The 26228-nt window shown below is 36.8% G+C and overlaps 1 long non-coding RNA gene and 1 pseudogene across 1 annotated transcript; both read right to left on the bottom strand.

Annotated features, from left to right (window-relative positions):
* Positions 1-1812: 1812 nt before the first annotated feature.
* LOC129366892 (uncharacterized) lies at positions 1813-11307 on the bottom strand (annotated as a pseudogene).
* A 6964-nt stretch (positions 11308-18271) lies between these two features.
* On the bottom strand, positions 18272-19485 carry LOC129367201 (uncharacterized). The gene is made up of 3 exons (XR_008606685.1): positions 19251-19485; positions 19047-19171; positions 18272-18676 (listed from the first exon to the last, which is right to left on the bottom strand). It is a non-coding gene; the product is annotated as an uncharacterized LOC129367201 (long non-coding RNA).
* Positions 19486-26228: the final 6743 nt, after the last annotated feature.

Genomic DNA, 26228 nt, shown 5'->3' with positions numbered 1-26228 from the left:
TTGTTTTATCTGACGCAAACGACCATGAACATATGATAACAGATTGTGATCAACCATTGATATTTCATCTATAATAAGAAGCTGGAGATCACAATATTTGACACGCAAGGAATTTAGCTTTTCTTCGCCCAGAGGAGTGTACGGTAACCGAACATCTTTACCAATAGAAAATGTGGTGTGGATTGTGGTTGCTTGTAAATTATATGCAGCGATGCCGGTGGGAGCTGTCAGGAGTACGCATGTGTTGTCAGGATACTGACACACAGTGGACAATAATCGTTTTGATTCATATTCAATTGCCCTTATTAAATGACTTTTTCCTGTGCCAGCACCACCTGTAATAAAAACATGCAGCGGTTCAGGATTTTTCCCATTAACTTTAGCTAAACACCACTGCCTGATTTGATAAAAAACAGCGAGTTGTTTTTCATTCAAAGATCTAATCAATGAAAGGCCTTCATTTCTCGTAATTTTTTTCTTCTCAAATACTGAAGACTCTTTAAACTGCAAACTTAAATCTGGGATTTGTTCTTGATCAGTGTTTTCTATTTGTCTTTCTTTTGTAATTCCACACACTCCAATCGTTCCAATTCAACCTCAGGACAAAGTTCAGCCCATGCATCTTCAAGCATAACATCACCAGTAATATTGTCCACAGCCTCATAATGATCAGATTCCAACTCAAATTCACTTCTATTTAAATCCACAACAGCCTTTACTGAATGTGCTGTTCCATCAACAAACCTAATTACACCGGTTCTATAAAAGTCACCAAAGGTTTCAAAATGTGCAGGTTTCAGTTCATGATCAAAGCGATAAGGCATAAATAGCTGCATTATGCTTTGATGAAACTTTTCTGGCTCTTTTGTTTCAGAGAAACGCGCATATCGAACAACTGCTGGTTTTGTCCGAGTTCTTTTCACAACAAATCCAAAATCCTTATTCAATTTTACTGAATTTTTACACTTCTGACTTTTAGCCAAAACGCGATACTCTGAAGCAAACTTAGCCAGGCACATATCAGAAAACACACCATCATTTGGTCTATTTTTATAGCGGTCAACGATTCCAGTCATCCACATATCTTCTTGGGTAAGATCCTGTAATGCAGCTTTTTGTTTTAAAACAGAAATGGGCAAACTCATTTTCACGATATTATCACCCGTTGGAATAAAAACAACTTTCCGGGAACATTCCTTTAAATGCATGTTTGTGAGTCTATAAACTGCTTCCTGAGCACAAACATCACGATTATGCAAATAGACACTACCAAGTTTCTTTAAAGCCTCTTTAGCACTGAGATTACCGTCTTTTGCTGCTTCTCTCTGTGCATTTCCCAGAAGAAGACCAACTTCACGTTCACTTTTTGACATATAAGAAACAATATAAACACAACATGCATATGCATCAACACAATACTGGATATCAATATTTGCATTCCAAGCTTTTAACAGCGATCTACTATATTGATTAATCCAGACTTCGTTAATTTGCCTTTTCAACACCACATGTGTATTCCTACTAGATCGTTTATATGCCGTTTCAAATAAGCCTTGACTGATGCACAAGCCCTCAAACATTTCTTCCACAGTATTATATGGACAGTTTTCATCTGAAATGGCATTTTTTATCCTTGTTAAAATATTGCTTGCTGCATCACTGTCCATTTGTTCTGGACCTCTCTTATTGTTAAGACATTCACAATCTGCACTACCATCAGTTTTATCCAAATTGCATTTACAAGTCTTGACTGGATCTTGATATTTTTCGCCACGACAAATAAAAGTGCGACAAGATGCAGGCCGAGGGAAATTAAATCGGCAAACAGTTTTTTTTTTTTTTACAAGTTTTTGAATGTCGTTTTGAATGCTGTTGTACAGATGTAACTACTTCAGACAACGCATCTTCTTCAGATGGAATTTCACATGTAACATACTCATCAATAAATGCAATAACCTCTTCATCTGTATTTTTGTCCAAAATTGGAGCACCAGCAATCCAAAAAAGGCAATGGCAATGAGGAGACCCACGCTGCTGAAATTCGACCCGATAATAGTAGTCTTCAATTTTTCCAATGGGATTGGCAGGAGACATGAGGACTTCTCTTACAAAAACATGCCATCTAAAATCAAACATTCTAGCAGCAGTAACAGGGTTTCGACGCAACAATTCACACTTATCTGCCCATTGCAACTGTTCCAAAGTCTCCATTCGGCCTTCCTGCTTTAAGATGCTATAAAGCAGATTAGTCCATCTCATATCTGCAGAAGAAAACGAGGCAAACCATGTGGGTTTCCCCAACATTCTAACACAAGCTAGCAAGTCGCGTTGAGCCGTCTGCCAGAAAGCTGGTGTGCCTCGAATGGGTTTCAAGAAACGATACCCATCGTCAAACTCCAACAACTTATTTATAGACTGGTCATTCTTCAGAACCTCAGTCATATTTTGAGGTGTAGAACTTGATCCTTTACGTAAAGCTATTGAGACTTTAGAGACAACCTGCTCAAGTTCCGACATGTATTGAGCAAAGAATATATATTCCACATTACGTGCAAATCTACCATCAGCATGAAGAAGCCTGTTATTAAAATAACGACTCAAAGTTAAACGATACTGCCGCTTTTCATGGTATGTGTTAAAACCTGATGGGAACAATACAGGAAAACATTTTGCTTCATTAGTACAATCAGAAAGCAGTTTTATAGGGTTATTATTTTCACTCGGTGCTACATTCAACACGTTGTCAACATATAAATCCAACGCTTCTTGTCCTACATCTACGGGCATAAGACAAGTGTCCTGGAACATGCAGTGTTGCTGTCTGTCATGTAAAAGGTCATCATCATTGTCATCTATGGACACGTCATCTTCTTCTTTAACAATATTACTGTTTAAAACAGAATTATTATCTTCCTGAGAAAACTCATTGATCCAAGATTCATTGAACTCCACATTTTTATAATGCAAGTTACAATGTTTCAAGTACCAAAGAGCTTCCTGGACATGCATTGAGTCAACATATTGATAATCATAATGACCTTTATATGTTAATTTACGCTTTAACTTAACAGGTAACAAAGATCCTTCCATATTACTACGTGGTAGCAAACTGCAGGTTTCAGCAACATTTGCAGGGACACAAGTAACCGGACCATGCACGCCATTCTGGCCACCTTTGGGTAAAGCCAACATCTTCATAAATGGTATATGTAAAGCTATTAAATGTTGCTCCAAACTATTCAAACATGCCAACTGAGGTGGGATGTCATCAACAGTCAAATTATTGCATGAACTTTCTGGTGGCATTTGACCTTTCCTAATTTTGTAATGGCAACAGTAACAGATATATAACTTATTTCGACAGGTTTGGAGATTGCATGGTGATATGCAGGCATTACTACATATATGCAAATAATCATCACTTATACATTTATCTGCAATTAGAGACATTTCTTTAGTTTTTCTGTAGGAATCTTTGTGACAATTCAAGACTTGATGTTTGAATAACAACCGAAAGCACACGCAACACACAAAATTAGGCCCCTCTTTTACTTTGTCTATAAATTGCGCAACAACAAAATCAAATTCCTTCAACTTTATTTTAATGTCACGTCTTTTTCGCTCTATATTTGATATTATGTGGATCTTATGTTGTGGATCAAGGTATTGCTTTCTACTTAACTGTTTAACTTTTTTTCTGTGAGTCATGTCGTTTTTATACTTGGCAATGCTCATTTGCTTTAATTTTTCGCAATGAAAAATATCCGTTTTATATTTAGCAATGCTCATTTGCTTTAATTTTTCGCGATGAAAAATATCCGTATTATATTTAGCAATGCTCATTTGCTTTAATTTTTCGCGATGAAAAATATCCGTATTATATTTAGCAATGCTCATTTGCTTTAATTTTTCGCGATGAAAAATATCCGTATTATATTTAGCAATGCTCATTTGCTTTAATTTTTCGCGATGAAAAATATCCGTATTATATTTAGCAATGCTCATTTGCTTAATTTTTTCACGATGCCAGTTGTCTTTTTTATACTTAGTAATGCTCTTTTTCTGAAGCCGTTTTTGGTAAGTCTTATCTTCACAATACTATTTATATCCATTTTTTCTTTTGTTCCTTGTATAGCAAATTTTTTGCATATGTATTTCTTTTATTAAATTTTATTTTTTGCCTATATGCCAGTTTCGTTCTATATTTTACGGTATTTATTTGATTCTTTTTTTGTCTTAGATACATAGAAGAACTGTAATTGGCTTTACCGCTCAAAAGAGTTTGCTTTGCATTTTTCTCGACTTGTGAAGACCTCGTATGCCTGTGTTGTGTCTTTAACGAAAGATGTTCTTCACAAAGTTCAAAGCAAGAGGCTTTATGACCTTGCTTTGCACAAATAACGACATCAAAATGCTCATCAGAGTTCTGCAAATATAGAGCTTGATTAGTCAAATGACTACTTTTTGATTTATTTGGTCCACTGTGTGCCATTAAATACATATATATCCAGTCCTAACATATTGGCCGCAGATTTAAACTCAATTTCTGTAGCACAGTGACCCACATACTTCATCTGTGACTGGTTAATATATTCTGTCACAGAACAATCTTTTGCCAAAAATCTTTCGCATTCTTCTGCATTATTTGTCATGTGTGAAATAACAGCGAGTCTAATTTTACGGTGATTTTTCTCAGAACCACTAAGTGAATACGCTACAGCTGAAAAAACTATTACTGTCATTTATAATACTTTTAGTCTTGCACACATTTCCCAAAGGCCCACGCAATGTTACTTTTTGAAAATTATGTTCTTCAAAGTCTATTTTTAAATTTTTACACAGAGTTTTAGCAGTAACATCACAGATGGGCGTAAATACTAAGGTATTTTGGTTATCTTTTGAAAAATCGACGCACTTTTCTTTAATGGAGTGGTCAGTTTTCACTGTCTTTATACGTGTAACTTTTTGTTCTGTTGTAGCTTGCCGAGTTTTAAAATCACCAGAAACATCTGTATTCATGCAATAACCATGACATGTTTGTGACTGAGGCTGCTTTACACAAGTAACCGTCTCATAATGATTTCCGCCAATATTTTGCAAATAGAGACCATGATTGGACAAACTACTGAAAGAACCATATTCAAGCCATTTATCATTGCAAAATGTGAAAATATTAACACCAAAATAATCAGCTGCAGCTTTAATCTCTACTTCAGTTGCCCAACTGCCAACATATTGCATCCTTGAAATGGCAATATATTGTGATATGGAGGAATACTCACTTCTTAAAATACTATCATACATGTGAGAATTCCTTTGCAACTGATTTACAACAGCAAGCCTAATTTTGCGATGATATTTCTGGGTGCCACTGATGGCTTGACTAAGTGCTCTGAAAAAGCAGTTTCCATCCCCAACAATTTTTTCTGTCATACATGGCGCACCTAATTCCCCAAACACGCAAGATTTAGAATTTGCCCGTTGAAACTCTACATTCAACTTTCCACAAAGTGATCGTGCAATCTCGTCAGAGACAGGTTAAAATACAAAACCTTACTTTGGACATCAGTAACAACAACATCATCATCAACATCATCCGTATCTAACATGTGAAGTTGGGATGAATGTCCTCCGCAAGAATCGTCCTTCATCTCAACACTAGTAAAGGTGTGATCAACAACACCACTGCTCCCTGGTACAGCAACTGCATGTTCAGATACAAGTTTACTTGAGTCCATCTTAACGATATGAACTCCGCTGATTTCAAATAATTGGGAGAGTAATGGAGTTCACCAGAAAACCTTCTAATGTACAAAAACAGATCATCAAGAGTATTGAAGAAAAGGACAACACTCTTTCCATGTGCATCTACCATGCCGCCAGTGTTGCGTGCATGAGAGTCTACAACAGCGTAACGTCCATTATAACTGATAAGGGCACAAGTACTGCCACTTATTGTAATAAAGCTAGTTTCATATTTTGCACACATTTTACTGAGTGCATCCCAAAGACTAGTGTGCACACCTCATCAATAAACTCTCCTTCCAGTACATCGACATCCCCAGCAACATAGTCCCCATAAGAATACTCAAAACATTGTCCATCAACATGCATCTTTTTAGGCAAGTCTGGAACAGAGAGAAGCTGACTTCCACCACTGATTAAATTGTTATCGCGCAAAAATGTGTATAGCTCATCACCTAAAACAACTACATCATCCAATATGCCAGCATTCCATGAAAAAACGCGGTCCAGTGTGTGCTTTGTTAAAGCAACAGCACTTATGGCTGCACACTGAAAGTCCAGCATATTTAAACCGATCATCCCCCTGATGAAACGATCCACTGAGTGATGCAACATGGCTACTTGCACTATGGCATGCATTTGTAGCCTGTGTGTCAGCAGTTACTGCCGCACATGTGTCCACATTACTGTACACCTCTTGTACAGAAATAGGAAAGACTCCATACTCAGTTGCATTTAATTCCCTGAGGTTAATAAGGTGAATCATTAAATCATTTAAACACGTGTTAAACACGACTACAGAGGTACCGAATTCTGATGCTAAGCCCTGTGAATCCGTGTTCCACAGTCCACAACAACAAAATAGTCTCCATGCTGGATCACCAAGATAGTTGCCATGAAGATTAAGGATACACATTCCATCTCTTAACAAGTACGTATTTAATATTTTATACAGTTCCTCCTCCTGCTCAAACCAAATGTCCCAAACACCATGTCTCCAATTACAACTTTCCACTTTCGACCCAAAAATAGCCTGATCTTCAACCAATTTACACAACTCTGGCTTAGGGCCCCTGTTTGGTCTTTCTCGTGCAATATATTCCGCCAACTTCTGACCTTCTACACCGACTTCATCTACATCAGATGTCTGCCAGGTACAAATGGGTGAAATGTTGTGTTTTATTGCTGCTACAACACTACATGACATTAAGGAATGAGAACTACAGTGATTATTATCCAAAAATGTCCCTGGAACAAGAGACGATGGAGGCCCCTTTGAACACCTGCAAGGAACGGGGTTAACAGCCTGACCTTTGGGTGAGGTCTGCACGCGCTGTAAATCACCCATCTCCTCAGGCGTCTACAATGAAAATATGGAAAATAAGAAAAATGATATTTCTACATCCTCATTTGATAAAGGCTTTTCATTAAATGTAATATCATTAACAAAACTGCAACTTACAATTATCCAATATTTCTATAAAATTAGAAAAGAAAATATACACATTGTGCTAATGTTGTTTTATAATATGTAAACCAAATAAATTAAGACTATTGTAGTAAAATTCCAGCTAAAATATGTATTATTGTTGGCCTGTAATGGCTTTTAGCACAGGCTAATGGTTGCCTGACAAGAAACTTTAAATTTCTCTGTCTAAACTCTGCTGTAGCGAATCAAACGATTCTCTACCAAAAGCTTATGAAACACATTACAAAGCTAACAGAGAAATTATTCTTTTTATTGTTTTAGCTTAAATGGAAAAAATATTGATTTTCATACAATGCATCTTAAATTACTACTCCAAATGTTTTTACTTTACAGCAAATGGCCTTTTTTTACCCAAAATAGTCCAGTTAATGACTATTTACTAAATTTGTGAATTACTTCAGAAATTGATTCATTGTGAGCAATCGCTTGAGCCTTAATTATTATTTTTAGTACATGTCTTCGCAAAAAACATCAAACCATCCAGTTTCTTACGCTTATACGGAGTCTGCTCACAGGCTTAGCAGCTTCAGAAAGTAAGCCTTAAAAAATATCTACATTTAAAAGTTTGAATCTCTCCTGACTGCAAATTGATGCTTTTTTATTTATGCACAACAGATTTATTACATAACCCAATGGCAATAATTTGGAAGAGATTTGAATTATGTGATGAAACTTTTACAATGAAAAGAACAACACTGAGAGAACATTTTTTTATTAATACAAATAGCAGGACATTTCTATACAAACCTCCCGGCCAGCAGGAACCTCCAAAGGACAGGCAGCCCCCACTCCAGGACACTCAGACGCCACACGAGGAAAGGCAGAACGCGCGTCAGACAAACACACCCTGGGTCGCTTGAGTACGACCTACAAAAATGAAACAAAAAACAAAACATGAAGTTGATATTGCACAAAATCCATATATAATGTCATGTTTTCAATAAAACACTTCACACTGTTCAACATTCATTAACTACACATTTAACTTTAATGTGCAAAACACTTACAGTGTTTTCAGCCGGCACAAATTCCGCATCTATGGCAGGAGTTACAGGAGATGCAGCTGAAACCTAGAGAAAAAAATTAAATAAAGTCATGTGCACTAGAGATCATTAATTAACTTATGATTTTACATACCTTCTGTCTCACACGCCTGGGCTTTGAGACAGCTGGTTTTTTTGACTGTTCCACAGGCTTTGTCTGTAACATCGCAAACAACATTGCAGGTTTGTGTTATTTCTAAAAAGAAAAATAATAACACTGCTAATTGTTGCAGTATTCTGCAAATTACCTCGGTGTCTGTGTGAACATCTGAAAGGGCCGATGGAGAAACCGTTTCCATGGCAACCAAGATGGCGGGTGAGAAACGGACAGGATTGGACGGGATTGGACACTCCGCTACGGCCACAGGAGTGTGGTCCCTCTATAAGACCAAAATTTTAATTATTACCAAACCAATGACATTGACATTATACATAGCTGCAAGCCTCACGCACCTGGGAATGAACCACTCTTTTCTTGGGTGAACCAGAAAAAGAGTCTGATTCTCCCGAGTGGTTCCTCTGCAAAGGTAGATCACATATAACATTTTTAGGATGACTAGCTAAAGTTAAACATCTTTCTTCCACTGCAAGCAAAAACAAAATGTCATACCTTCCTGCCGGATCTCACAAGCATCCATTCAGTAGGGAGTGGAGAAGCAGGACGAGAACGCTCCTCTCCCTTCACAACCACACGGGGCACAAACCTTGGTTTATACGGAGGAGTTGCCTGACTTTGCACCAGTGGCTGTGGTGCTGACAACTCCATGAACTGATAGGAAAACACCCAAATCAGTTGCTTCAAGATGTGCATTCCGTGGTCATCACTGAGGTGGATCTGGACATATTAACAATAATCAGAGATAAGGTCAACATTTCATATAAATGCAAAATTGTTCCTTAGTGTGTTTGAAATGAAGAAGTACTCACGCCATCGCGGCACCACAGATGAAGACGGTTCAGAGAGAAGTAGTCAGCAAGAGGATAATACGGAATCCCTGAAAACATCATGAAAAAATTACATTACATTTTCAAATACTCATGAAAAGATAACATAAAAAGAGCTGCAATACATTTACCAAACAAGAACATAATAACAAATATTTTAATACCTACCTAGCTTTGCCGACCTGCGGTGGAATTCTTGTTGAAACAAGTTCTGCTTCTCTCTGGACTCGGTCAAACGAGGAACGAAGCCGGTACAAAAACCTATAAAAATAAATTTAGAAATTTACATTACGTACGAACCTATTAAGAAATTGATGTTTATATCACTGTTTCTCGATTACAGTCCTCAGTGACCATTGCTCTGCATGTTTTATGTATGTCTGAAGGGAAATACCTAAAACATGCAGAGCAGCAGTTTCTGTGAAACAGCATTGAGAACCTCTGGTTTTCATGAACCACAGTGATTACAGTACCTTCGGCCAACAGCTACAGACAGCCTTGAGGTATCTCTCAAATTCCTCTCCGGCTTCTTCTGGGTGACGGCTGGCCGTAAGGTTATTTGATGGAGCCATGACGCAGACAGCATCAGGCTCCCGCGGTACAACTGCATTTAACACCTCGAGACGCAAGTCAGCTGCGCAAGCAGGAGTGGACATGAACCCAAACTGGATGCAGCCGCTTGCCATCTCAACAATGTTGTCCGCAAACGATCTCAGATGGGATTCTCCGATCAGAAGAACGAACTAAAATAGAAAAAACACAGCAAAATAACTAAACCTATATATTCTATTTGAAACCATTGCTGATTTTACTTACTTTCTTATCGGGCAGTCCCTCTGGAATGACCAGCTTGTGACAGTGGTTGGTCACTTCACTAGCTGGCCACGGCCTCACAGTATGGCGCCAGCCGGTACCACGCCCTATTGAAATGCAAAAAAGAAAGAAAAATTATTTAAATATAGACTGTGAACTCTGGATATTTCATTTGAAATCCAAATAAGACATTCAATTTAAAGAAATGTAATTAAACTAAAAACTGACGTGGAACAAAGTCGTTGGAAGGCCTTGATGTCCCTAAACGCAGAGTCTGAGCGGCGGCCATTCGTTTCTTTCCAGCTTCAGACCGGCGATGGGACTTTTGACGAGGCATCTGGAAATCAGATAAATTCTGTGATTTAATGAGTCTATGCTTATTTTCAGGCCCAAACAAGTAACTTCACGTTCAAATACTAGACGAAAAATGAGCAATCCGCGACTTAATATTACATTTACAAGAGACTTTAAAAGAAATGAAAAGACTGTTACTGTTATATAGATAAATACCAATGAAATCTACAATGAAAAAGTGAATAAGCAGTTCTCTTTGAGATGTGTCTTGTTCTAATTTAGGAAAACAACATTTAAAACAACTACATACTCTCCGTTTTCTTTTAATTCAGATATTTTGTAAAAGCCGTAAAACACAGCAGCTAACAGCCTGAAGACTGTTCAGGCTGTTAGCTGCGAGCACGAGCTAACAGTCTGATGATCGTGCTAGCAGCTGCTAGTACGAGCTAACAACCTTAAGGAGCTAACCGCCTAAAGTCTGTGCAGAACTACGAGCACGAGCACGGAGCGATTTGAATACTTGAAGCACTAGAGGCCCCACAGAGAGAACTAACAGTAGAATAACGATTAACAATGAGAAAAAAGGCTATAAAAACCCCTGAACTTGTGATTAAAATTTAAAACTAGAAATTTGAACAAACCCGCCTGTGTCTGGAGCGCGCTCCCGACACAGATGAACAGAATTTAGCTCAAGACCCTCAATAACATCTCTGGTTGAAACCTAACCGACGTTTAGCACGTGTTCAAAACTTATATTTAATATCAGTAGAAGATATTAGGTACATAGCCTGAACTTACGTCATGTTATGCATTCGTTTAAATTAGTACCGCAATATAGCGCTATTTTAAGAAAGTCACATTCATAACATCTTTATCAGATATATGCAAAAACTTACGTCGAACGGAAAAGGCTTGACAGCAGTCAGTCTCCTGGTTTCAAACTTGATGTGAAATCTCTCACGAGCAATTCACTCCAACAGTTTGTGAAAGACTGATTGAAATCTCAGCGTACAGAACGTTCAAGATGTCAACCAACCAATCAGATTTAAAAAATTAAAACAAGCCAACCAATATTTGCTGACGTCACTGCGTATTACGTATTGAGACGTGCCATACAACATAAAAATAAATACGTATATGCTATGGCAGGCTGATTTAACATTTATTATCTATCGTTTGAGTATCCGTAATTGAACTCTAGATATCTAAAAATCTATGTTCAGTAAAGAAAACTAGATTTTTTATTTAAGATATCTCCAACCTACTACCAGCTACTTATTATTAAAATGTTAGAAATCTAATTCAAGGATGAAGTGTAACATCCTCTATGTTGAGCTCCCCAAAAAGTTGCCTGCAGAATGTAATATACACTAAGCAATTTTAACATCAATACAGATTAGTCCGCTGTCCGTAATTACATTATAATTATTTAAAAATGCATTCACTGAGAAAACTACATTTCAACTATTTTTAATGTAAATGAATTTATCTAAATGTACATTGTCTTTATTAAAAATAATCATTTATGACATCTTAAATTACATTTTGACGGCTGAAAGTTACTGTAAGATATATTAAATGATGTCACTGCATCTATTTGAGAGGATACACACGATTATCATAATTTAACGTATGTGAAGGTAATTAATTTAAAATATTTTAAGTGGTAAATGCATCTAATTAAAGATATCTCTAATTCATTTGGAGATATCTTAAAAGGAATTTTGAGTTGTTGTTGAAATAACTCAGAACATCCCACAAAAATGAATGTAGGGTATAAAATACCGACCTTTATAAAGCATTGTTATAAAAAGTATTATAACTTAATGTCTGTCATTCACACCCATATATATTTGGAGGAAAGTAAAGAAAGTAAAGTAACATCTCTAACTTTAACAATACTGTTGAAACTAAAGATAACTTTTCTAAATTTTGATGCAACTATTTAGTTGTAGAAAAGCACAGCATTTATATTTTACCTAACTAATTCTAATCACTCAATTTTATTAGCTATTTCAACAAGTCATAATTAATTAACATTACTCGATTTAAAAAAAAAAACGTTATAAAACCTAATAACAGCTTATAATCTTTTATTACTTTACTTGGTTAATTTAGTAACATAATTTTAAGGATTCTATGTTGAAATTCTATTACATTTTTTTCTTTAAATTTATACTACCTATGTTCATACATAATTGGAGGATCTCTAGCAGTGATACTTTTGTTAGGGATTTACAGTTAACAGGAAAAAATTGATAATTGATATAAAATTAGACATCACAGGTGAGTAAGAAAATTATTTCTACATATATAATTCATATATTTGAACTGGTTTAGTAAATAAGCAAGTATTTGTTGTACTGGCCAGTATATGTATGTTATCTTGGATGTATCCTTTCTATGTCAATTCTCAATCTTCCACTTGCTGAGAATGTTCCTGCAACGTAATACTCCTCCCTCTCTCCAACAGCTCCTTACTTAACCCAGTTAGTTCTTTGTGTTGTCCATACCACTCTTTACCTACCATCCATGTTAAAACGGTAAAACTAGAAACCAAATAAGTAAAATCTCACCTTACAACTGAGCTCCGTGAAAAACCACAAAACAGTTGTGTAAAATGAACATTTATACCAAACTCTATTAATATCCCACTTGGTCCTTCTCTAAAAATTTAACTCAACTTCACATTAAACTACATTTAACCCGAGAGGGGTAAATTTCTTTTATCATGAAAAAAAGTGAAATAAATGAATTGACAATACAATAACTTCTCTTTATTAATAAACTTTTGAAAAACAAAACAAAAATTTAAATCTTACAAATATGAACTCAACATATACTTATAAACTTATAAACTACTTATAACTTAAAAACACTTATAAACTTCAAAAAAGGAAATTAATCTTCAGTTGCATCATTTTCTTGCCAGCTCATGTGCTGTGCCTCATCTTCACTCTCCTCTGTTTGAGTGATGGCATCCCTTTTATCTGAAAGATTTTAACATAAAAAAAACATCAAAACATATACAAATTCAAAATATTTTTACAATTACAAACAAACATTAAACATTTAAAAAAAACAAAGAAATGTAATCCTTCTTTGAAATTAAAAATATTGTCTCTCAAATTGTGGTAGAAAATAGAGAAGACTATAATGCTGAAATAAGCAGCTTCACAGAAACAAATACAAACAAACTCTGCTTGAAACAAATATGAAGGGATACCTAGTACATGCTGATTAGAAGGGGGTAAAATTCATAAAATCGTTATTTAAAATCTAAATTAGTGAATGAATGTCCTTATATTGTGAAGCTCAATTTTAGTTTCAAATATAATTTTTTTAATCAAAAGTTGATCTTTTATTAACAATGTATTTGTAAGATGAACTAAATAATAAAGAATCCAACAACAAAAAAATACTTTCTGTATACACTACAAACACCTCATGAAATACCATTGTATCATATGTTAATTAAGATTACAATATAAAAGAGAAATAAAAGCTAAAATGAACATGATGTACTATAAATATGCCTACCATCACTATAAAACACAGCACAGTCTTCCAAGTCCTCTATTTTCTGCTGAGCAGCAGCAAGTTGGTCTTGGTAAAGCTTTTCTTTTTTTTTAGATTGATAATTTCTGTTTTTTCATCCTCCAATTGCTTTTGTAGGTATTTCAATTTTTGTTCAGCTGCCCTCAGCTGCCTCCCACGTTTTTCTATGGCCTCCAGAGATCCCTGGAAGGCCTCATGGACACTCCGTTCCAGAGCTTCCGAGATACAGAGGTATCTCTGCAATGGTACTGTAAGAAAAAAAAAGATGAACTATTAAAAATATTTTAAAATGAAAACTAATAATTAACTCAACAGCACAATAAATAATAAAAGCTATTAAAAATCTAATATGAAAACTATTCAATCACTGTAAATGGTTAATGCTACACATGCTTAGTTTGTGAACAAAAGTTTAAAATAAACAAAACATCTCAAGATAACTTAAAACTTGAGAAAAAAAAATTAAATCCTTTAAGAAGATAGTAACATATCAAATATGTGAAAACTGACTGTCGCTGATATTGTCACATTATATTGTCGGTCACACAACAAGGGACGTAGAGGGAAAACAATTAAATAATTGACCTGTCACGATAAACGATAAATCTATTAATCCCACAATACATTAAAATTATCAACCTTATTTCAATTATTGGCTATATCGTTTCTTCCTCTCTTTTTCTCTTACTGTTGATGACACTGAATGAAAAAAGGCTCAACTCCGGTGCTCTCCACTGACCCTCCCTTCCTTATTTCTTAGTGTAATGCCCAGCGCGTGCTGCACGATCTTATGTCGCCTATTGTCGGCCCTTTATCAAAACCTGAGACACATTAGCCGACAGAAATCCTCACTATAACGGTTTGATTGAAACCGTGTTGTGTCCAACAATGGACACAAAATGATAAGTCCAGTTCACTAACTTTGAAACCAGGCATTAATCAATTCCTTACTACAATCTTCCTGCAATGCATTTGGCTAGTGTCAGTCTGACTGAATGAAAATTATTAGAACCTATTTATGTCACGTTAACGAAGAACAGCTGAAAAGTTACCGGGTTTTCTGGTAGACATTTCGCTCCAACTACTGCCCTAGTTATTTATATTTTCTTTGCACGAAATGTTGCAGAAACATTCATGTTTCCACATATCATCTCCGATGTCTGCTGGACTTCGGGTTGCACCGTGTCAACTGTTTAGGATTCCCTCCGTGTTTCCTCTCAGAAAACAGGAGGAGAATTCGCACTTTAAGATTGGCTACCAGTCATATTAAACAGAATGTGTTAAGCTCCAAGTCTGGATAAATCACTGATTTACATCAAAGCAGGAACAACGATCTACCATAATACACAACACAAGTGAAAATCTCATAACGAATAATGTTCTAAGATTGTCGTTGAGGTTAAAAAATCTTGTAGTTTGAACTATTGCATCAGGCAGTCAGATTCTTCTCTATTTAAATCTAATTATTACTGAAGAGCAATAAACTATACAGACCTCAAAATCTGCACTCTTTTGGTTGAATGCAGTATTTATTTCCACTTTGGCTTCATGTTGTATAGTTTTTATTCAAATACATTTATTGTTAATGGAGACTGAGAATCTATTTTATATTTGGTTATGGTTGTTTTATTTATTTTGTGTATCAGTCCCAGTATGTCTTTTGAAAGTAAAGTGTATCTATCTTTGACAGGAAATCGCATGTATTATTATGTAATTTCCATTAAATCAATGTAAAAAGGTCTTCAAACAATATTATCGTTTATCACAATAATTTTTTTAGACAATTAATTGCCCAGCAAAATCTTTTATCATGAGAGGCCTATTAAATAACAAAAGAAGATAGTAACGCAAAGTGTTTTTGAAAAGTAACTGTAATCTGATTATTGGATTTGAAATACCAACGCGTTACATTACTTGTTACTGAAAAATGTGGTTCCACGTCGGTGATGCGTTACTTTAACGCATTATTGAGAACCCTGGCTGTGAAGCAACATTGTAATGCATTTAAATTAAACAAGAACACAAAAACCAGAATACCACAATGTGGTGAAAAATATGTATTCCAGGAATAACACCAAGAAATAAATGCATATCACATGAACAGCTACCCTCATTAAAATACACAATTAAAAATTGAGAACTAAAACATGTTAGTATTTTCTATTTAAATCACTCAAACAATTCTATGAATAAGAAGTCTTCATCAAAACAAACTATACAACTTGAACATCTTGAACATAATATTAATTAAATAAAATTATAAAAAAACAGAAAGTTAAAACAATATAAACTATTTAGAAATATTATTTATGACTACAACAATGTAAGAGTTTTAATATTGCCTTATCAATTCATAGGTCTTCTCTTTTGCTTCATTTTTAATAACAATTGTACCAAAACTTAAATAATTTATTAGATATCAATATTTATGTTCCCTTTATTGATGAATGTTAGGAAAGCAGAAATTGTGCACTTTTGAATGTCTTAAACAAAATGTTGAAATTGTATCTTTAATTAATATCAACAAAGAATGTAACTACTTCACTTCAAATGAAAACAGTCTTACATAAACATTTAAAGCTGTGTTATATCAACGCATGTGACGCCTGAAGTTAAAAAACTAGCCTATGCACAGAACACGCCGATGTTGTCAGGTTTACATTAAGTGTCGGACGCGCTGTAAGCATTGCACGCTATACACAGTTAAAATCGTGTAACGCTAACGAAAACAAACGTCCCTGAAAATTAAAACGCAACATTTATATTACCTACACAAATCCGCTACGCACTTAGCTCCTCGCACTTAGCTTTCTGGATTCCATCATGATTTATACCTTTTATGAACCCACCGCTTCGTTCCTGGTCCTACGCTCGCTCTCCCTGCCACATTGCGTACTTTCTTCATTCTGTATCCCCGTCTGTAAGGTAGTATAATGGCGCCCCCCCTCCCCCCTCTTTTTTTTCTCCATTTTACATTGTAGTTCACGAGTGCCCGCTCTGGCCGAAAGTTACTGTATTTTCTAAACTAAAACTTCACAACTATGCTTTTATATCCAAAAAAAATTAGCATAATTCCAACTACTTAAAACTATACAACCTCAGAGAGGAACTTCCAAACAAAATACTTTTTAAAATTAGTTACCAACTAATATACTTACACAAGCAAGCTGGGCCGCCTTCTGCAGGCCTTTCAGCTCAGGGTCGCTCAATTGAGGGAGCTTATGTGGGGAGTCTGCCATGTTCTACAAAGCACAAAACATATAGTTAACAACTTTATAAAGAGAAAACACAATTAAAAATCAATCAACAAATAGCATAAAATACCTACTTCTTTATCTCTGGTAGAGGAAGACAAAATGTCCGAAAAGCAACTGACTAGCCTATATATAAGAAAAAAGCTGAAATGGGCGGTACTAACAGAAATGCCCACCCTTCTTCAAAAATTTAACTGGATAAATGTGGTGATGGACGACAGAAGTTATTTTATTGATAACGCCCATTTAAGCGTTTATCCTTATAATTATAACAGTTATATTTTTACAAAATTATAAAACATATAAATTTAAAATTACTGACAAAAAAGAAACATTGATACTTTCTAATCAATAATTATATATGATTGGAAATCAAAAATTCTTACCTTTAAAAGAAGTATTTTACCACTTTTGCAGGTGACTCTTCATAATTCAGCAATTATATATATTCCAAAAGTACTACAATGTATATTACACACCACTTCTTATACATTGACCTGAAATAAATGAAACAAAACAAAATACATCTGCAGATTTTCTATGCCTACCTTCTGCATATCACCTGACTTCTTTATGCCTGAGATATGATGTTTACCTGCTACTGCAATATTGTGGCCAATATTACTCTGCCATCGTCATTCTGGGTTATAATACTAGTAAGATTGAATCTCTTTCATCCATGTTTTTCGAATGCATTACAGAGACATAAATATAGAGCCCTATATGAATGTTTTTTCGTTTTTTCTACACAGTAAAAATGTCAGTACTGAATTAGCAACCACAGTGTTAATTGTAACACTAACAAAGTATCTATATGTGTCCAAGTCAGCTGGTGTTAAAGTAACACTTTTCAAAATGTTAAAAGGTTGACAACCATTTTTTGTTAAATTAACACCAGATATTGTTAATATTCAACAATACTGAGGGTCACATTAACATTACAACAGTGTTAGTGTTAAAATATAATGTTAAAAGTAACACCAGTGTAGTGTTAACCTCAACACATTATGTCGTGTTAAAAAGGTAAATAATTGACCCCACAAAGTGTGAATATCAACCAAATTCACTGCTAAAAAATATTAAAAACAATACACAGAAATGGAAAGTTCAAATTTTATTAAACCCATTTAAGTATTACAGACCTTTAATGCACAGCTCATACAAAAGTTGAAGAATTCCTGTGCTGAACCTTATAAATGTTGCATGTTGGCATATTTAAGTGTTGTTAATTGTCACTCTGATTTCATTGACTCTGGGGCTCTCCTTTGTTGTTGATGCATCAATCCCATAAACTGTTGTTTGGATGAATGTGTAGAAGTTGAGAAGAGTTACATTGTAGGACACAGCAAACACAAAGTGCGCCTTAAAAAGTTCATCGAAGGCAGCCATTTGTCCCTCTGTACCACACAAGGAATGGGCTTCTTATCAAGGATGATGTAGAACTTCTGAATACAGCTCTTCTTCTCTCCAACGCAGAGGAGGAAGGGCTGTGCAGATCCAACTTTGTCAAGGAATGTCACCATGCTTGTCCCCACCTAATATTAAAAGACATCACATTAGAAATAATGGTGTTAGTCCCTCACTAGCAACAAATTAACATTTCCACCTTCCTTTAGCTGTGAGCATGCCACGAAAGAGGATGTGACTTGCAAGGAAACTCCTGTGAGCTTAAGTGAAAAGAGCAGTTCTAATGGCTCATACAATTCTTTGTGCCATTATTTTCCCATAACCAATTTTCTATTCTATGTTGTAATAAAATTAACCCTCATCTCACCCATAACTTTAAAAAATAACTATAAAATTATAATACAAATAATGCCAAATAACGACTTTACATTTACAGTCTTGTAAAAATGAGATCAATTTACGGTAAGTGAAGCCCATTAATTCATGTCAAAAACATACCTTCATGAGCCTCACAAAACGATCAGCTGCCTCAGTTGCACTAATTTTGACATGTTTCTTCCCTTTGGCGGTTGGAGGCAAGAGATGAACCAGCAGGAGAATGGCTGCTAAGTCGCTATCCCATTCTGATAAAATCAGAACAAGCCATGATTACAATGTAAATATAGAAAAGACAGTTGAACATATTTATATATTAATACATACCATAATCACTTGATTACTCCTGAGCAGACAGAAGGTCATCCAGGTGAATGCTCTGTCGAATGCTTTTGCTGACAGTAATGATCTTGGGTTTGTAGAACATTGGCCATCTTGCAATAAACTTCCCTGAGATGTCTTCTCCAAATAGCATGATGAAGTCCTGCTCAAACTAACAGAAGAAAAAATACCATCCAAAAACCATTTGCTAAGTTAGCTGTTTAGATACACACGTCACCAATATTTCAAATAATACAGATATAGAAGTCTTATCCATGGTTTAAAATAACAACTAGACCTTACCAAATATAACAGATTTCAAATTTACCATTCACCTAGATATGACAAAACGACGGGAGCTTGAATATGGTGGATTTCCCATTCAAAATGGGTTAAATATCGTACACTCTTTCAAGTCTCAAACTAAAAACCACATTTCCAACGAAACAATGTTTCACTACGAATATTTAACTCACCTTTAGGAAAGAATTGTGTCCTTCGTGTAAGAAATGTAGCCATACTGAGAGACTGACTGGTGGCGCGATGAAAGAAAGTAGCACGTGCTCTGCACCCGTTATGCGAAGGCGGGGCTTAAGCAACACCAACCAATTAACACTGGAATTTAACAACGCAAATATACGGAATTTATTCTGGCAATGTTCATTTAATGCTGTGTGGTGTCAAAACAACACTCACACTCTTTATTTGACACTACACCTGGCATTTTTACTGTGTACCAAGCTTCTTTACCTTTCTTTTTTCTCTATAAAGGACACTGAAAGAATTATTTCGAATATAAATTTCATTCTATTTTATTTTGAAATTGACAGGACTTGCTACTGAGAAAAATATAATTTGTTCCACACAGTTAAGAAGCGTATTTCAGTGAAATAAGCACAATGGAAATATTTCACTTATGTTTGAAGTTAATGTTATTGGTTTTTTGTTGTTGTACAAGTAAACTCTATGAAGAAATTAAGACGGCTTTGGATGTGTTTTAATACAAAGCACCACCAAGATTAATCGATGAGCTACATCTCCTGGATACATCAGCAGATCTGCATAAAATTTTTGATATATTGTGGGGAAGCACTGCAAAACGCATCGAAGCATATCGCCTGGTGGATAGGTGCAGAAACGGCATGAAAGCTTCTGCAATGGCGTGTGGCTGCTTAAGCATATGATGAATAACTATACTAGTATTTCGCCAGTAATGGAAAAGTGACCTGTAAGGCCATCGCCATACGTTTGGCTCTCAATTCCACATTTTCGGGCACAGCTGCTCCAAACTCACAAGGATGGATCCTCATCCACTCGCCAACAGAAATCCATCACAATATTTGAACGGCGTGGCCTAATTTCTGTCTAGCGCCCCATGGAAAACAGAAGCCCATTAAATATAGGTTGTTATGCCGTTTAACATATTAATTATTTAAATATACATAATTATAAGTTTTCTTTTTTTAGTTTTTTTTTTTGTGGGTTAGAGTACAAACATTCATTAATTTTGCCTAGAAATAAAAGAAAACGTAATTCTATAGAACTGTTCATAAACCATTTCAGTAATTCGCCACTTGGGGTCAGTATAGCTCCACCAACGAAACAGCGGATAAACAGGATGAAGAACAATATCAGTATTTCGCCAGTAGGGGTCAGTGTTAATCCACCAATGACAAAAACAGATCGACAGGGGGTGAAAACTTTACGAGAGCGTCTGCCGTGACATTTTCAAAAGGATAGCGGTTAAATATAACCTGAAATGTTATATGAAAGCCCCCAGATAATTTGTGTTGGCTTAAAACACGGAGTAAATGTAGCGTTTTGTTAATAACTGTTATTTACTACAGCAAGTAAATGCATCAATTCCCTCGTCTGTGCCTTACTCGTCAGTCAAGGGCAAAAACAAATTTAAGCAATTTGATTGGTTGTGAAGAACTGCACTGTACGTACTGGCAGTCGGCCGGAGACCGAGGTTCGGCGCATTACGCTGTGGACTGTACATTTTTTGCTAAACTGTTGGAGCAGCTAAGTTTTCATGAACATTTTGCATGGTTTATGGAGCCACAAAACCGGAGCACGCTAACGTTTTTGGAGCTGCAGACCCAGCACGTTCGTGAGCCGAAACGGACTGTTGGAGAGGAGTTTTATTGCTGTTCGTCTAAAAAGTGGTAACTGGAGATGCGGTGAGTGAAGCCAAGTTCACACTACACAATTTTAGAAAAGTGGGCCGATTCTTAAAACGTGACAGAACACACACTAGCCTATTTAAAATCGTAGGTGTAACGGGTTCGATCGTAGAGTGTGAGGTTTCACTCGAACACATTCTAATTCCAGCTACGAAATACCTTCAAATTAAAATTCTGCGCTACCACAGCTGAATTTGGAGTAAACAAACAAACATGGACAACGACGTTGAAGTGGTAACTTTAGTTTGCGGACTTATTTTAACCCAAAAAAGACGTAACCAAAAATCAAAGCTTTGGATTAAGATCTGGAGATATCGTAAGCAAGGATTATATTAGTTGAATCGCAACATGGAGGTGAGTTTTTTTTTTTTTTCATAAAAAATATTGTTTTTGAAGTTTTCGGTTTTTGTCATTTAATTAATCGTTTACGTACAATTTTATAATTTTTTGCTGTGTTTATGTTGTTGTAGAATCTATGCATTTAAAACAGAATAACTGAAACATCAGAGCAGTTTAAGGTAGTAGAAAGCATTTCCTGCATATTCATTTTTAGAAAATCAAATGGGAGTTATCCTTTTCCCCCCCAACTGACCGCGAAAGCTTAACGTAGCCTATTCCAGATCCTTTAATTGAAACTTATTATATTGTTTAAAATTGTATTATGACTGCAGAATAAAATCAAATGCGCCATTTCAACCAAAGATTGGAATGCGCTTTTCAACCAGATGTACTCTGTGCAATAATTTTATAATTATCTTTCATTAAAAGATAAAAAAAGTCGGAGGAACACCACAGAGATTGGATGAATGAGCAAAGATGATTAAAGACAGTCAATATCCCCGATTTTAGATGAAAGCGGTCCGACGTTCCACCGACTGAACTCGATCAGTCGTAACACACCACACACTACAGGATGATCGGTTACGATTGTTGGGAGCGACAATCTTACAACGTTCTGAGTTCTAAGACTGATCCATTGGGGTTGTAATATTTACTTGGACCACTTGCTGTGATTAATACCTAATTATTGAGAGGGATTAACCTGTGCTTTTGTTCTAATGTACTGAAAGTTAACTGTGCTCTCTGAATGTGCATTGCCCTTTGTTTATTACTGACCAGAAGGGTTTATTAAACTGATACATCTTAACCTTTACCATTTTCCTGACTCATTTTAGGAAAATGTTAAAGTTGCACTGCATTTAGATCTCAGTTGCAGTTAACATCAAAGCATGTGGGTGTGGCTTAGTGTAAAACTTTCACTATTTGCCATGAAACATAAACATTAAAAAAACTTCCAAATGCAAGATCACAGCTGCATCACACTTCCTGTGTTTCTCTATAGAACAGTCCTGAACACATTTCCATGGTAACTTAATGAAATCACCCTAGCCCCGCCCACTTTTCAAAGGCAATCACCAGTTTTTTCTCCTGTGAGTTTTACTGTTATTCTATCATATATATGGGTTTCATCATGTGAATACTTACTAAAAACGATAACATGATGAACTCTGTGAATGCTGGCAGCTGACCAAACCGCATTGGGGTGTAGAAATGACGAACTGCAGTTCTTCGCCACGTGCATATGATCGGCTCTAAATGATACGTTGATCATCCGACTGGCGCCAAATTGAATATGTATGACCTTTGTTGACCTCTAAACACCCAACAACATTGAAATGTATTTTGACTCCACTGCGCCAACTACATTAATACGCCAGCTATATCTCCTCGCTATATCAACGAATCTGCACCACATTTTTTGTGCGTCGTCAGGAAGTGCCGCCGAACGCATCGATGCGTACCGCCTGGTGGACGGGCGCGGAAACCGCGCAACGACTTCTGTGTTAGAACGTGGGGAGCGTTGATGGAAACGAAGCAACAGTTTCCGCGGTGCGGGCGGAGGTGCTGAAAACCGCGTGAGAGTATCTGTGGTGGCTGGCGTCAGGCGGCGGTTGCTAGTACCCTGCGGTGGCAATAGGCCGGAGCGGCGCTTGGCTGCGAGGGCCGCTCGAGGCTGCTTGCAGCTTTAATTTTTTCTTTTTTTTTTTGGAAACTAAAAAAACCCTAAACCATGAGAGGAGCCAGAGGTGGAGGTGGTAAAACCAAGGCAGCTCCATCAGACAAAGAAGTGCAAACAGAGCATGAAGGGTGTGGTGCAGTTTGTGAAGAGGAGGAAGTGGATGAAGAAGGGAAAGAGCCAACCATATCTGACTTGGCAGGAATCCTGCAGGCCTACATTGGGCAGATCGAGAGGCACAGTGGGAGCAAGAAATGTCACGTCAGGATTACAGGTTTAAGGCTCTCCAACACCAGTTCAGTTTATTTCAAGAGGAGTTTCAGGCCCAGTCTTCTGCAGGCCTGAAGCCTATTGTGCAAGACCACGCCTCCTCATCTGTTGGATTGAAGCCTGATGTGGATAGTTCACTTCCAGAACCTGCTCTGTCGGCTGTTAAATCAGGTGATTCAATTTCTACACATTTCTATAAAGAACCAAAACTGCAAAAGCTAAGTGAGGAGGATGATATTGAGCATTTCCTCATAACTTTTGAGAGGATAGCATGTGTTTGCAGATGGCCAAAAAGTGACTGGGCATTTCAATTGATTCCGCTATTGACTGGTAAAGCCAGGAGTGCATATGTACATATGGATATGGAGGAATCGATGAACTATGATAATGTTAAAGCTGCTATTTTACAGAAATATGAAATTAACAGCGAGACTTATCGTCAGAGGTTCCGTTCTCTTCATGTGGAACCGAATGAGTCTCCCAAGGAACTTTATGTGAGACTTAAAGAACTGTATGGCAAATGGGTTCAACCCCGAGGTAAGACTGTTGAAGAGATAAATGACGTCATAATTCTTGAACAGTATTTCCGAATGTTGTCCCCAGAACTCCAAGTTTGGATTAAGGAACGAAACCCCAAAAATGCAGCCGAGGCAGTTTCCCTCGCGGATGCCTTGTGGCCGCCCGTAGGAAGACTCAACCGTGGGCTTTTAGAACTGCAAAAAGGGAGTTTACTCCAACTTCAGGTAACTCCAGTCGAACTGAAAATGTGAGTAAGCAGTTTGGAATAGAAAAAGGTTTTTCCCCGGTCAAACAAAAACTTTGAAAAAACCCATCTGCTATCTATGTGGCCAGGAGGGCCACACAAAGCCTATGTGTCCTCAAAATCCTGCAAACCTCTCTCAGATGTGTTTTGTTCCCAGAGAGAACCATGTTTTGAACAGACAAAACCAGCCACTGATGGAGACTACAGTGGAGATAGAGGGGCAAAAGGTCAAAGCCCTGATTGACACAGGAAGCACCCAGACATTGGTACACCGCAGGTATGTCCCACCGCATATTATTTGCACCTCTGAAACCATACCCATCTGCTGTGTCCATGGGGATGAAAAACAATATCCAACAGCAGATATTTACATGAGAGTGCAAGGACATGTTTACCTGTTAAAGGTGGGTGTTATGGATGCATTACCCTTTCCTGTTGTCTTGGGAAATGATCTTCCAATTCTCCCTGACCTAGTGAATGGTTTTAAAATGTGTAATGTTGTATTGACACGATCCCAAGCAAAGACTTTTGGGGAAGATGAGTCCAGTCTAAGAGCCTTGCCATTTTTTGGGGCTGAGATTGAAGAAGGTCAAACTAAGGAACGCAAGTCTCGTGCACAGCGCAAGCGAGAAAAATTCAAACATACCACAGCCCTTCCTGTGTTACCTGAACCTGAGGTGCAGTTAGACTTTGAAATTCCTGATAATATTAGTGAGCTGCAGCACCAGGATGGAAGTCTGACTGACCTTATTAAGAGGGTTGAAGCAGCAGGTGGAGCTGCAGAGGAATTTCATATGCAAAATGGCATCCTCTATAGGAGACATGGAGATGTACAACAACTGGTGTTGCCCAGAAAGGTCAGAAAAACAGTATTAATTTTGGGCCATGCAATTCCCTGGGCTGGCCACCTGGGAAAACATAAAACCATAGCCCGAATCCAACGGTGTTTCTACTGGCCTGGATTACACAAAGATGTTGCCAGCTTTTGCAGGAGTTGTCCTCAATGTCAGAAAACATCCACCAGATTTGCAGCGAGAGCTCCTCTTCAACCCCTTCCTATTATAAATACACCATTTGACCGTTTGGGCATGGATGTTGTGGGTCCAGTGGAGAAGAGCAAATCAGGGACTGAGAACCACCCCATATCACCCGCTGGTACCTGGCAATGCAACCATTCCAGTTTGACGTTCATCACATCCCGGGGAAGCTGAACACGACTGCCGACTACCTGTCACACTGGCCCATGGAGTTTCCAGAAGAGGGGAGTGTGTGGAGGTTCCTCCATCTTCTCAGTTTAAGTGTTCTTTTCTTTAGTGTTAGTATTTAGTTAATGTTTTATATTGATAATATTTATATTGGTTATATCACTTTTTCTTTGGTGGGTTTTGGTATTAAGTTGTTTACTAGATTGGGTGCACATTTTAGTAAACGCTTGGTTTATTTAGAATATTAATTATTTTGTTTTTGGTTGAGTTGAAGGACTGGCTGGGAGGAGTTGATTGTCTCAAACCAGTAATTGGAACCAACCATCAGGCTGCGGGAAGCAGGGAATTTGATGTGGAAGACTCCTCCTCTCGCCCTATTGACATCTTCCTCTCACTCTATTGTTATAATATTTATGGTGTTAGGTTGTTTTGTTTTATAGTTGTGTTAAAGTAAAATGTTGTGATTTGAATTTATTTATGTTTATGTATTGGTTGTTTTGTTTGTTCCCCCACCCCTCCTTGTGTGTGTGTGTAGGCTAGCCT

Source organism: Poeciliopsis prolifica, unplaced genomic scaffold (assembly GCF_027474105.1).
Source record: "Poeciliopsis prolifica strain line A6 unplaced genomic scaffold, Auburn_PproV2 SCAFFOLD016, whole genome shotgun sequence".
In the NCBI taxonomy this organism is placed as follows: Eukaryota; Metazoa; Chordata; class Actinopteri; order Cyprinodontiformes; family Poeciliidae; genus Poeciliopsis; species Poeciliopsis prolifica.
The sequence above is the reverse complement of the archived record's forward strand: the minus strand, read 5'-3'. Positions and strand labels throughout refer to the sequence as shown.